Here is a 14,685-nt window from a genome sequence, read left to right on the forward strand (position 1 = left end):
CCCCCACTCTCTGGGTGTGACCCCCAAGCCAATTTGCCACCCACCTGACCATGTAATCATCTACATCACAGCATGTCAGTTTATTTACGAGAACAGAATGAGATACCGTATCGAAGGCCTTCTTAAAGTCGAGGTAGATGACATCTACCTCAGCTCCTGCACCTAAGCATTTTGTGACCTGGTCATAAAAAGAAACAAGGTTAGTCAGGCAGGATCTACCTGCAGTGAATCCGTGCTGATTTCCTTTCAGCATTGTTTCCCCTGCTGGGCTCCCACAAATGTGATCCTTAATGATTTTTTCCAGAGTCTTCCCAAGAACAGAGGTGAGACCAACTGGCTTACAGTTTCCCAATTCCTTCCTCCTCCCCTTCTTGAAAATAGGGACCACACTGGCCCTTTTCCAGTCCTCTAGTGCTCAAATTGTTTAGTTAGTAGTTTTAAATACAACTCCAAAACACTGAGGGCTCCTGAAACCCCAGTGTACCAAACAGCATGTCCTGGAGCTTCGACAAGATCTTATTCAGTTTGCATAAGTGGACTCAGAGCCCTAAAGATGATGCTATTCCACCTGATCAAGTCCCTTAACAGCCGTTAATATAAAAGATAGCACTTTTGATAGCAAACAAATGCACTAATGGATTTTCAGAAACAAACTTAGACTCCTAGTAGGTGGAACAAGATCTGGCCCTTAAATTGTAGGCCTGGTAGGGCCCTGAAGGCATGTTCTGTGCTTAAAATATGCAGTCTAAACCTCACAAGTGTTAAGAAGAGTTTCAATTCACTTATCCAGTATTTACCATACTAACCAGTTTCCTGATGGTACAAATGCAAACACTCAAATTACCTTGAGTTCACAGAATGATAGTTTAATATCCAGGACTAACTACAGCCACAGCTATTGACTTCTTCCCCTCTGCTCTGCCTTCATCCTCATAGTATAACAGGCATGAATAAGCATTTGTAAAATGACCTTTTAATTTAGGAAACAAATCATGTTATACACAAGTCCATACGACCACCAACACTTTCAGTTATTCTTTGAATTTTGCTTCAAAATTTTATTTTAAATTCTCTATACACATAGTTTAATAGGCCTATTCTATTTACAGCTTAATAACACAAGCAGGTCAGGAAACAATCCTTTTGCTGCCAAGACTCCTGACACTCAGCTGCAGTGCATACAAGGCCCTAGGCATTATCAATTTGGAGGGGTAAGTTAAAAAGCACCTATTCCAAGCTGGATGCACCTTCCACATGAAAGTGTAGTGACAGAAGAAAAACAGCAACTTCCCTCATTCCTGAACCAGAAAGAAATTAAACCTGTGTGCATAGGGAGGGGCTCCCACAGCAACACGTACCAGCTGTTAAGTTTCTCCCTCTCTAAAAGCCAAGATGCTGGCTATTTCAGACCAATGTGCAGAAAATAAGTTTCAAAAGTGTGGGGGGGGCTTAATGAGAACATATTCCAGGCAGTACCTTTCTTCAGTACAATTATGAACTCCTCCAGCACCTTTGCTGACCTGCAACTGTCCTGGTTCTAGATAGGAGAGAGAGGCAGCTCTTCAAACAGGTAGGCCCCACAAAAATGGCGCTTCACAGATACTGAAGTTCGATAGACAGATCTAACCTAAATCACTTAAGTCTGATACCACATTGATCCAGGTCTATTTTAGGCTAGGTTCCACCATTTTTAAACCAGTCAGTTAAGGTGCAGAGGAGTTAACTGGCACTTCGGTGCTTACTTTGGACTGGGGAGACACTAATGCATAGCAATTAAACTTGGCCCTAGGAAACCAAGAGAGTGCCTAGAAGAACAACTTTTTTATTTATTAGTGAGGTAAGGGCTTCATCACTCCCTGAAAAAAAGGGTTGAGGATGGGGGAAGGGGGAGGAAGAGAGCAGGTACACCTATGAAGGCAGCATGGATGGGAGTACAAGGTATCCCACTGGGGCTTACAACCAAACTGTCCTTATGAAGAGAACACTTACTCTGTGAACTGAAACAGAGATACTAAAAACAAAAGATAGTATTGGGAAGAAGGAAAGGAGTATAGAACAACCCTAGACCTCGTGGAAGACTCTGAAGACATTCTGGAGGCATGAGGAAACAGGCAGGACCATGTTCTAAGAGTAAAGTATATGCCTGGATAAAGTCAGACTAACTTGCTTAAACAGTCAGGTAGTCCCTCTGGACAGAAGCAGTAAACCAGATTGTCCACAATTTTAATGGAGTATACAATGGCAACTAAAGAGGGCCTGTCAAGTTGGCACTTGTATCAATACCTATGCAGTCTGACTGGAGTCTACACTCCCAAAAGGTGTCTTCAGACATGGGTTCTGCACCTATCATGTGCTCATATCAGCCCAGACCTAAAGACAGTGCGCCTAAGTCAAGTTACACAAAACCAAGGACCAATTCAAGTAGAGCAGAAAAGGTACAACCGTGACAATAGTGAATATCCAATAGGGGGTTACTTGACCCCAGCAGTCTTTCCTGCCCAGAGCAGGGGGGCTGGATCTGACTCTCTCATGTGGTCCCTTCCAGCCCTAAACTTCTGTGAATGTGTGAAAGACTTCTTTTGGACTGTAAAAGATCACAGCTAATACCTTACATTTCAGAGATAAGAAAATAGTTAATGCAGACCCTGGACCACTGTTTTAAGTAATATGCAATCTGCTTATAATGCCAGCTCCTGCATTCTGCACGTGCCTCAGTTTTAAGGCACCACCTAGCCTAACCTGGAAATGACAATTGAGAGGATTATGATAGCAAACTTAGCATCAGAAAGTAAATGTCATAACTGTCAGGTTAGGTATGATGAAAAAGTCTTCATAAACATGGTTGCAATACGAGTATCAAAAAGCAGTTTTAGATTAATCAAGAGGGAGAGTTTGAGAATTCAGAGATTAATTGTGGACAGAGGTTCACATTAAAAAGTGAATGCTCATTTTTGAGCTATGGAGCAAATACTTTGCAGAGGCTAGAGAAAACACCTGTTGTACCCTCTAATGTAGAACTAAGAAAATCAGCAGCACTTTAGAATCTGGCATATCAAGAGAGTTAACTTCGAAAATGAAAGAGAAAAAAAGAAGTACATTAAGTGAAGCCTGCTCTGCTGTGACATAATTGCACGTCCTCCTCAGGAACAGGGAGTGTTGTATGAAGAGTTTCAATGAAACTTAAAAGTACAATCATCCCCTACACCTTTCTCCTGATATCTTTAAACAGCAGGAATGAAATGCAGCACAGGTGCACACACACAGCCAAACTGGATCCAGAAGACGGAGCCAGGGGTGGGGATGAGGGGGCGTGGACAATGGACGGACACTGTGGGAGATCCTTCTTCCAGGCTCTAAAACTTCAAAAATGTAAAAGTTGTCTAGGTACACAAACCAAATATAAAGTAGAAAATAATCTTTAAAGGTTTTTCCTAGCTTCTGGGTCAATTCTTTCATATACACAATGAAGAAAAATAAGGCTTGTGCTCTTGTTTTTTCCTGTACAGGTCACCTTTACAATCAGAGGTAAAACAAAAAAAAATTAAGTTAGCATCACTGCAACAACATTAACTTTTGCATTTACTGGTTTTTAAAGTACAAAAACAGAGTACTGTACTGATGGGGCGGGGGGAGGTGTTACATTTGAGCTTCTAAATAACATTACATACAAGCCTGATCTGCTGCAAAGAAAAATGTCTGTAAACCAAAGCAAAGTTGTAGAACAATATAGAACCATTCATACTAAAACAGAAAAACCTTATTTATTATGATTATAAAGGAACAAATAGCACATATATCCTCCAACCTAACACTGTTACAGGCTTCAGATGCACACAGCAAGGAAAGCAACTTTAAAATAACCTTGATGGTCTGACATAAGCCTCTGAGACTTTTCAAGCCACCCTTAACACCTCATCGCACTAAAGTGTTAAGGAAGTCTAAGAACATTGTTCTGTGATAGAAGAAAGGATGCACAGCTTAGCTTCTTAGTTTGGACCAAATAAATCAACCTCTCTGAATTCCCCAGTGTGCCATTTAACCCCAGATCTTGGCTAAAATTTAGTGCAAAAAAAACAAAACAAAACAAAAACCACACACCATAAAAGACTGTGATACCGAATTCCCCATCAAGTTTCAAATGGACATGAGATTCTTTTGCTTCTGCTCCTGGAAAGTGTTGCAAAATGTTTGTGTGCTGCTCTTAAAGGGCTTTCAATCTGGGGGTGGCTGCATGTCACTGCCTAGGGTGAAGCAATCATCTCTTTCATTATAACAAGAGCATCAAAACTAGCATGTGGAAGACTTCTAAATTGTTTCCATTTATATAGCCCTCTTTTCAGACTTAAAACCTGGTGAAACATCTAGTCTTTATGCCTGAAATGTCATAGGTCTGTTTTTTTGTTCAAAGTGAGCCTTATTTTCAAATTAGAAGTGAACTAGCCATTTTATAAAACCTAGGAAATGGAAAAAAAATTAAGTTTGCAGTTAAGCACAACGAAGCCAACTATTACAATGTTAACGTTACACAGGGAACCTTCACTTTGGCCCTTTGTGGTAAGGATTACAAAAAAGTCTAACTGACTAAATATATTATTTCTCAAAATATACTGTTGCCTTTGTGTCTAAAATAGTTAACACCTTGTTGTACGGTGTATAGCAAGCAACTCATCTGTAAATCAGTCATTAATAAATCTTGCTGTATATACATAGGTAGTCAGTTTATGGGAAAATTCAGTTTTTATAGTTTCAGGGAGTTTAAGACTAGCAGGGACCACTGGATCATCTACTTGTCCTCTTGTATAGCACTGGCCACTAAAATGTCATCCAGGTATCCTGTATCAAGCCAGAACACTTGAACCGGACCAGAGAATTTTAGCCCTCAGGAGACTGAACAGCATACCAGATAACTTGGTACCATCAATGTCAGAGGCCCTTGGAACAGCAATGAATTAATTAGTTGAGATAGTCCAAGAAGATCTGAGTCAATGATCCACAACCTCTGGGCTAAAGTCAAAATACTCCTGATGTCCTTCCACTAGTGGGGGGGAGGGAGATGGAGAAGGGGTGAATTCCTTCCTAACCACAGATCTACCTATCAATATGACTTTAAAACATGCCAGCAACAGGTCAGCTACACAATTAAGAAAAAGGACTTGTGGTAACATTTCAAATCATTGTCCCAAACCCATCTAGAATTCTGTTCCCTCCCCCTGCCCTGCCAGCCCTTCACCTACAACCAGCCTCTGATCCTACAGCAAAAAAAAGCACAAAAAATTGCCTGTCTAGATGGAGAGTTTCCAAACTGTTATATAAGGGTATGTTAATTTTCACTCGTTAAAGAACGTTTCACTACAGATTTTAAAAGTATATCCAATATTTAGAAAAAACCTATCTTCCACCTAAATAAGTCAGATGGCACAAACAAATTAGATACACCATAATGTAAGAGAGACCGTCAAAGAAAGTAATTAATGTACTGTTAATACAACTCTGGATGCATGTTTCTCCAAGAAGCAGCTTGTGAACATCTACACTAATAATTACACTTCAGCAATGCATCAATCTCCAAAGAGGAGAAAATATTGTTTTAAATATACAATAGATGGATGATGACAAAGTTATTAACATAATATACCTGGGGGAGAAGAGAACTTAAAAGAAAGCAGTCAAAGATGAACCAAACTATTCTGAAAATTACATTACCATGGATCCACAATGAAAATAATTACAAAGGTACTACACACTCAGATATCCAAAGCTGTAGGGAACAAAAAAAAGTTTCATATGGGTTTATTTAAGAGTATGCAATCATGTAATTAAAACCCAATCTCCATTTTCTGTACACATAAAAAAAGATATCATTTTGGAACCAAGAGTTCTAGATTTTTGCATTTCTTGAAGACTAGCTAGGCATTTAGTATTTTCTTTGGCGTCTTTTTCATTTGAATGCTTAGACCGTGAAACAACACTATGAAAAAAAATCAAAGAGACTGATTAAATATCCCCCCTTCCCCAAAAAAAGTGTTTTCGAATTCTGCAGAATTAATGCCAAATTACTGCAAGGTCAGTTACATTTCAAAATTAGATCCAAATGCAAAGCTGTTTAAATTATGGCACCGGAATAAAAAGACTAAAAATTACATTTATCAAGGCACTGAGAAGTCAATTTGTATGAGATTAACATCAGAACAGATACTTTGAAAAGTCTATCGCAATGTTGCCCAAAGCCCTACTCTCAGTCCAGTTTTAGTGTCCAGCCCAGTCAACAACTTCACCAGGATTAGTCACACATGAGTAAAGTCACATTAGGGATAAAGTTTCCAGAGGCACCTGACTTTCAAGAGGATTTAGATACCTAAATAACTTTAGCTTTTTAAAGTACATCAGCTAAAATCTTTCACTGGTAATGCTGATGGAAAACAGCCTGTCTACTACCCAATACCACCACCTGGAGCCTGGGACTGATCCCACTCCCCCCCAAACTCCCTGCCAGCCTGGGGCTGCTCCACCCCAACTTGAATTGCTGCAGTCCCAGGCAGAGCAGACCCTACAGAGGTGCAGGGCCCTGGGCAAATCAGCCTGTGAGTGGCCATGGCACCCTCTCAAAATGGGGGGCGCCTCTGTACTTCTGCAGCGTAGGGCTGAGCTGCCAGCTCCAGGCAGGCCCTAAAGGAGGGGGCACGGCCACTCCACCCAGCTCCCCAAGCCCCCCCCAAAGCTTGGGGCAATCGCCTCAATTTGTCATACCCTAAGGACAGTTCTGGTCCCAGGCACACATGAAGACACTGCGCCCGGGAATCAGCTGACTGGCACAAAGTGCGCCAGAGTTTATTCAGGCACTTTAAAGCACTTGTAGATGTGCCCAGGGAGAAGGTGTCCTGACTTTTAGGTAACTTCTTGTGTTGAGAAGGAAGAGAGCAGAGTAGCTAACAGGGTATGCAACAGGAAGGACCAAAGCTGGTCTCAAGATAGTATAAGAAAAGGAACAACTTTCTGTGGAGCCTAGACTAGTCTTGATTTCAACACCAGAAACTGGAGAAAACCTGCTGTGGCTCCGAGTCACAAAAAGGACACTATTAGGGAATAAATTTTCAAGAAATTCCTATGCCACTGAGAAAGGAACACATACCACATGTAAACAGTGTGACAGAGATGGAAGGCCTGGCAGTGCAAATAAAGCAACATTATGAAAAATTCTTCTCAGAAGGCAATGAACTTGATAATGGTGATGTAGCCAGGTCTGAGCCATCTGCATCAATTGGTTAGTAAATTTAATATTTGTGAACCATTCTTATGGATTGCCTGCTAGCAAATACATTTACAACAATAATGATTTTAGTTATTTTGCATTACATATGAACTTCATAATATTTCTGTTCAAAACCTAATGCATGTGCTAGTTTGTGGAAGTATTTGTCAAATTATACATTTTTAATATTACCCCTGAACTTTTGAAATTAGTTTTATTGCTCAGTGTAAGCAAATATACAAACCCCAGGTAGAGATAATCCTGTGCAGAATAAAATTTTAGTAGGAATTTATGAATTTTAAAATAGAAATTTAAATGTTCTTTCCTAAGCTGTTTTATATTAATAAAGAAAAAGGGTTTAAATAGAAGATATCCTTTATGATTTAGTGAACATTTTCCCTATAGAACTGGCTTGGAAAAATGATACTATTTAAACACTGGCTTGAAATAAGCCTGCTGTATGAGAGTTCTTTCATTTACAATCTCATTTTAAGTAATACTCAGGGTGAGTGACTCTCTAACCATTTTGTTTCAGGGTCCAGCTTAGATATATGACATTATGAACATCGATCATCTGCAATGTCTGCAACTTAGGAATCACCTGTTGGTACCACCATCAGACTTACAATTAAACATACCTCATTGCCTGTATCCAAAAGGAGACTTTCTTCATTATCAAAGTAAAATGTTGGATGAGTTCATAATCAAAACCAGCAAAGTCCAGCAAGACAACACAGATGAAAAGATTACTCAGTCTATGCAACAAATTATTTCTTTTGTCTTGTTCAGAACAAGTATTTCATTGACATGGACCAGGTTACACTTCGCCCAACAGAAAAGAAATTGCTGGAGGGCTTCTGGATACAGGGTATAAAAAGGAAATAGAAGTGTGCAAAAACACTGAAGGGAAAACGTGTTCATTTGAGTCTTGATGGATGGAGCAATGTACACAATGGTCCAGTAATATGTGCTTGGTGACAACAGAAGACAGGATTGTATCTCTCACAAAAACAATCAATACGCCCATACTGCAGAATATTTAAAAGTAGTAACAGTAAAAGCTATAACAAACTGTAAGCAAAAATTCAAGTGTCATGTGCATGGCCTGGTCACACAGATAGTGCTTCAAATATAACAAAGATAAGACGAAACTCAGAGAAGATAATGAAACAAACCTAAAACTTATCACTTAGAGATGCAGTGCTCATTTGATTAATCTTTTAGCCAAAGATTTAAGTACTCCAGAAATAAAGGAAAATGTTGTTGAAACTACAAAATACTTCTGTAACAACCAGTTTGCTTCATTCGGCTTCACTGAAGAGAGCTTGGGGATCCAAGCTAATTCTCCCAAGATGTGTAATGGAATTCAGTGGTTGACTGCTTTGATGATTTACTGTTATGTCATTTAAACTGGCTCCCAAATGACAGCTGTACCAGAAGCAATGCCGAACCAATCAAGCAAGACCTCTTCCACTAGTGCCTGAACAGAAAACTGCTGAATTCCAATCAACAACAGTGAGAGAATGTCAGCAGCACTTGGGGTGCCTTCAAGTCCACCATCATCAGTGCCTGAACAGACATTTGGATTCTCTACCAGGAAACATCACAACTGGTTTGACAACTGGGAGATCTAAGAGTTGATCAACTGCATGTTCACAGACTTGTGCGCTTGGCAGAGCAACCTCAACTCCAAGCAAAAGAACTGAATCTCCAACAAGCCAAAGGCAGAAGTTCAAAGGACGACCATGATGTAAAGAATAGATGGTGGAAAGACAAAGCAAAGGAAATTCAACATCTCACCAACACCCATAATTTGCAAAGTTTTTTCCAATGCCATCAAAGCAGCCTACAGTCCAAGCTCTCAGGCACCAACCTCCTTGAGACTGAAGGATGGAGGAGATCTGATCACAGACAGAGGAGCCATCAACACACCTTGGAAGGAGTGCTTTGAAGAACTTCTCAACTGAGACTCCATTGTTGATGAGAGTGCTCTCAATTCCATCCTGCAACACCCAGTCAGAGATGCTCTCAGAATCCCTCCTACCATCAATGAGGTGAGGAAAGCCATGAAGCAGATGAAGAACAACAACATATCTGGAGCTGATGGAATCCCCACAGAAATCTTCAAGCAGGAGGAAAGAGCATTCATACTACAGGTCCATGGCCTCAACTTAAGAATTTGGAATGACGACCTCAGGGATGCCTTGATTGTGACAATCTTCAAAAAAGGAGACAACAAGTCAGACTGGAAATTAGAGGGATCACCTTGCTGTCCACCACAGGAAAGATCGCTGCAAGAACCCTCCTGAACCATTTTCCTTCCACTTGCTGAACAGCTGCTCCCAGAATCTCAGTGTGGGTTTAGGGCATCAAGAGGCACAACTGACATGATCTTCACAGCTTGCCAGCTGTAGGAAAAACACTGAGAACAACATAAACCTCCTTACATAGCTCTCTTTGACCTCACAAAAGTCTTCAACACTGTCAACTGAGAAGCACTGTGGAGGATCCTTCTGAACTACAGATGACCACCAAAATTCATCACCAATTTTTCCCTGCCTCATGACAGTATTCGAGCAGTGGTTCTCAGTAATGGATCTATAACAGATCCCTGAGGTTAAGACAAAGGCTGTACCATCACTCCAACACACTCATGAATATTCTTTACCACAATGCTACATCTAATCACCAAACTTCCAGCTGGAGTGGAGCTAAACTATCAAATGGATGGTAAGCTGTTTGAATCTGAGCAAACTCTGAACCACAACCCAGACCACCCTGACTTAAATCATTGGTTCAAGTATGCTGCTGATGCTAAAGTGTGCGCTCACTCGGAAGGAAATGTTCAGGCAATCGCAATCATCAACATCTTTACTGAGGCACACAAGAAAATGGGACCAAAGCTTAACATTCAGAAGACCAAGGTCCTCCATCAACAAGCTGTAAATGAGCAGTAATTCAAGTTCATGGTGAGTCTCTGCTGAACACTAAGTATTTTTCATACCTCAAAAGCCATTCCTTGCAGAAGGCTAACATTAGCAAAGTCCAACATTGTCTCAAATGTGCAAGTGCAGCCTCTGGACACCTGAGGAAACAGTAGTATGAAGATCGCAACATTAGATCCAAAACCAAGCTCATGGTTTACCAAGCAGTTGTGATCTCCACCTTACTGTATGGAGCCAAGACCTGGACAACGTACAGAAGACATCTCAAGTTGCTGGAGAAGTACCATCAAGGCTGTCTGTGGAAGATCCTTCAAATCCAGTGGGAAGATAAGCACACCACTATTAGTGCCCCCTCACAAGCAAAGAACATGAGCACTGAGACAACGATCATCCAACATCAACTTTGGGCAGGCCCTGTCATCCAGATGCTCCATGCTCCTGAAGCAAGTTTTATTCTCCCAGCTCAGTCAAAGCGTACGCTCAAGAGGAGGGCACAGAAAGTGCTTCAAGAAAGTCTAAGACCAAGTTGAAAAAAACCCAACAAAAATGCAACACTGACATTAAGGCATGGAAGACTATCTCCCAGGATCACCCCAAATGGAGGAAGAATCTGCTGCAAGGATCTCAGAACTCGTCAACATAGGGTTTCAAACAGGAGATGGAAGAGAGGGAGCAGTAGAAACAGCATGTTGCAGACAGAATCAAGAATCTGAAGCCACACAGCTCACACAGAAACATGCGACCCAGTTGCAACAAGAGTCTGTTGATCCTGGATTGGCCTCATCAGCCATCTTTGGACCCACAGATAAAACATTCATGAAAGATGATAATCCTCAACTACAAGGGATTGCTGAAGAAAGAAAAAGATGCTTTGAGCTATTTATTAAGAAATGGCCTGTTCCGATGGTAATCATGACGAAGAAAATCATGACGAAGTTGATGGAAGCGTCCCGGCTAGCGTGAGCAGTCAACTTTGGACTAGAGAGAAATGTAGATGATGTGCTGAATACACTAAAACCCATTTCCATTGCCTTGGACAAACTACAGAAAGATCACTGCTATATTGCAGATACTGTTGAAATTTAAAAAGAAATTTCAAGAAACATTACAAGGAAAAAATACCCAACAACAAAGTTAAACTGCAAGCAGCAAAGAAGTGGATGGATCCACTTACTCCACCTCATTTTCTTGCCATTATTCCTAACACAAAGTACCAGGGGTAGATGACTAACTGCCAAAAGAGAAAAATGCTGTCATGACATAAACAAGTACTAATCACTAGGAACCTACCAAATTCGAGGAGGTTGCCCTCTGATTTCATGGTCCAGTAGCCATTTCATAGGCATAACATGGCTCACCCACACTTCTGATTGGCTGAGGAGCCCTGATGGTCCTGCCCCTTGTAGCTGTTTGGCTGTGAGGGCTGTCATGCAGCCCCACCCTTCAATGCTGATTGGAGGAGAGGGGCAGTGCCACACAACAGGCAGCCTTAGTAGCCAATCAGTGGCAAGGGGCGGGAGCAGCAGCCATCTTGACAGCAGCCCTTCGAGTGGGCAGCCCCCCTGCCCTTCCACTGCTTCACCCCAACAGGCTGCCGCAGTACCCTGAGGATTGCTGGCTCCGTGTGGGGAGCCAGCATTTTATTTATAGCAAGTTTTCTTTTTTCTCTTTTCCATGGATTTTGGTAGGTCCCTACTAATCACCCATCAATCATGCCAACCATATAAATTTCAGGGCAAGAGTCAAACCATCCAACCAGTACATGTTTGCTGAGGATGTTTTAAAAAAAAGTCACAGCACTGAACTGGTAGAAGTCACCAGCAAAATACTGAAACCAAGGTTTGTTGAAGTGCTAAACCAGCTTTTACCAACAGTAGCCTCTTTGCAAGTACAGAAAGAGCATTTTCTTCATTTGGACTGGTTTATTCAAAGCTGAGAAACTGGGAGTTGAAAAAACAGGAAAGCTTGTTTTTCCCTTCCAGTCTACGAATAATAAGCAGGAGAAGGATGAGATTTATGAATTCTAAAAACTTGAAAGAGGGTAGACATTTTCAAGACAGCCTAGGTAAAAAAATTTTTAAATCTTAAATTACCTCATTTTAAAGAGAGTGAGGCAAGTAGGAACTCAAGCTTAAATGACTTTGCATTTTAGAAAAGTTTACCCTGAATGACCTGAAATAAGTTGGTTTAATTCACTAAGCACAGTTGAAACTCCTAATACTATCACAGTTAATATTGGGGTTTATTAGTTATTTGTAAATGTGCACCATGTTTTGATGAAAAAAGGTTTGAATATCCAAAATGTTAAGTTTTATTTAATAAATTAGAAAAGCTGGTTTTGTGCTTAATTAAATTCAAGTTGCCATCTTCATGGAGACTGATATAAATCTGAGCAAAAAGTTGATAACCTAGCAAATAAGAAACATGTATTTCACCATTTTAAAGCATACTAAAATGTAGGCTTCCTAGCAATCCAAACAGGTGTCTATCTAAGTTTGCATACCTAGGAAACATATGTACCAACCAAACTTACTGTAAAAACTATATTTAGTTGTAAACCAATGTATTTTAATGATCTCAGTCAATGAAAATATAACTTTCTTGTTTTAAAAAATATATACAAAATAGGAAGATTGATAGTAAAATCAATTATTTAAACCAGCGATTTAACTGACTCAATTTAAATGTCAATCGACCCCGATTACTGCCTTTTAAATTCACACCTTTAGTTAATTCAGATTAACCTTCTTGGGAGTCCACTGGTAAACAGCATAGTTAATGACCTATACATACATCTTTGGACAGGAAAACTAAGATTTCAAAAATCATTTTGGACTCTTATCCTGATAGCTTGTTTTCCATTTTTACTACCTAGAGAGCCTGTACTTCAATTAATACTTAGCATAACAGGGATTAACAGGTATCAGAACACCAACAGATGTTATATGTTTAGAAGGGTTTTTAACAAGTAGGCATATTCCAAAATAAATGCCAGCAACCAGACCATTAATAAATACATGAAATGCAAATTCTAGTTGAGCACTAAGCAAAAGCCATTAGATACTAGCATTTTCCTTGTTCAATATTGATCTGAAACTGCCAAATTATCCCATTTTCTTCCCATGAACTGAGAGCTACTTCCTTTATTGCCCTTTTAATAACACTGCTGGTTCTATTCTCAAATCATTCTCTCTCTCAATTTATTAATCATCAATAAAATCATATCAGTTTTAACAGCTTCAGATGTATATCTATTTTCCACTTCTATTCTTCAAATACCTCCATGCTGAAAAAAAAACACTTCAGGGTTTTGTTCCCCACAGTTAACGTACTCTGTTGCTTATTTTAAAACAAGGTATCCATGGTCCCTACACATGCCTTTCCCAAAAGGGGATAAACCTGATCCAATGGACCAACTGCCCTCATGGCAACTATGTGGGTGAAACTAAACAGCAGCTATGCACCACAGCTAACTCCCACCAAAAAAATAAAAACTAAAAACACAGGGACACATACACCCACCCACCCACCCAAGAATATATTTCATTACAGAACAACCACTCCCTCTCTGACCTCACCAACTTCATGCTCAAAAGGAGGTACCTAGATTTCACTTAAAAGGCAAATTTGGGAACAAACATTTTTAAGTAGGGAACTACTTAATTCACTGTTTTGCGGATTTTGCAGAAAACAGTGGGATTGCTGGAGGAAAAAAACAAAACAAAACAAAAAACCCCAACACTTAAAAATAAAATACTGGCTCCCCAGTGAGAGCCACTGGTCCTTGCTGCCACAAGGGAAAGGTGCCAGCTGGTGGGGCAGCAGACAAGATGGTGGCAGCCCCCTTGTCCCTCCTCTTACTGCCAGGGCCTCCAGCCAATCAGTGACAAGGGGCAGGGTGGCATGAAGGGCAGACAACAATCCAGGCAGTAGCTACCCTCAGGGCCTCTCTGCCAATCCTCAATGGAAGGGCAGGGCCACCATGAAATGCCTGCAGAATGGGCTCTACGCACCACAAAAAAATCCTTTGTCTCACCACAATTTAAGTAGGTCCCTATTCATTAAATAGCTGGACATTAGGACGAAGTACAGACAACCAAAAAGCCTGAGACTGAATCGATTCAGTCTTGGCAGATTAGTCTAAGTTGCTTATTGGTTCAATTTATGCAAGTGAGCAGATATTCCCTTTTGATTCCAGAAATGCAGCCACATGCCTGCAGTGGCTCAGACCATAAGCCATGGGGCACTAGAGCACGCATCCCTACTTGGCTCAGACAGCTTGGGCCAAGGCTAGCCCACCCATCCTGTGAAGGGGAGGGGCTTGCAAGGGAAATACAAAGCACCCTGGGATGCTGGGGGACAGAGTTCACTTGAATCTGGAGGGGAACTGGTATAGAAGTTCAATAAACTGATTTAACTTAAATCAGTTAAGTCTGATACTAAATCCATCCAGGTTTTTTCTGGTTTCAGCCATTTTGAAAGCAGTTTATG

General features: G+C 40.6%; 1 long non-coding RNA gene across 1 annotated transcript; it reads right to left on the reverse strand.

Annotated features, from left to right (window-relative positions):
- Positions 1–265: 265 nt before the first annotated feature.
- LOC109304330 lies at positions 266–5,640 on the reverse strand. The gene is made up of 3 exons (XR_002099360.1): positions 5,627–5,640; positions 3,004–3,006; positions 266–337 (listed from the first exon to the last, which is right to left on the reverse strand). It is a non-coding gene; the product is annotated as an uncharacterized LOC109304330 (long non-coding RNA).
- Positions 5,641–14,685: the final 9,045 nt, after the last annotated feature.

This window comes from Gavialis gangeticus, unplaced genomic scaffold (genome assembly GCF_001723915.1).
Source record: "Gavialis gangeticus isolate Ggan-Ray unplaced genomic scaffold, GavGan_comp1, whole genome shotgun sequence".
Lineage (NCBI taxonomy): Eukaryota > Metazoa > Chordata > Crocodylia > Gavialidae > Gavialis > Gavialis gangeticus.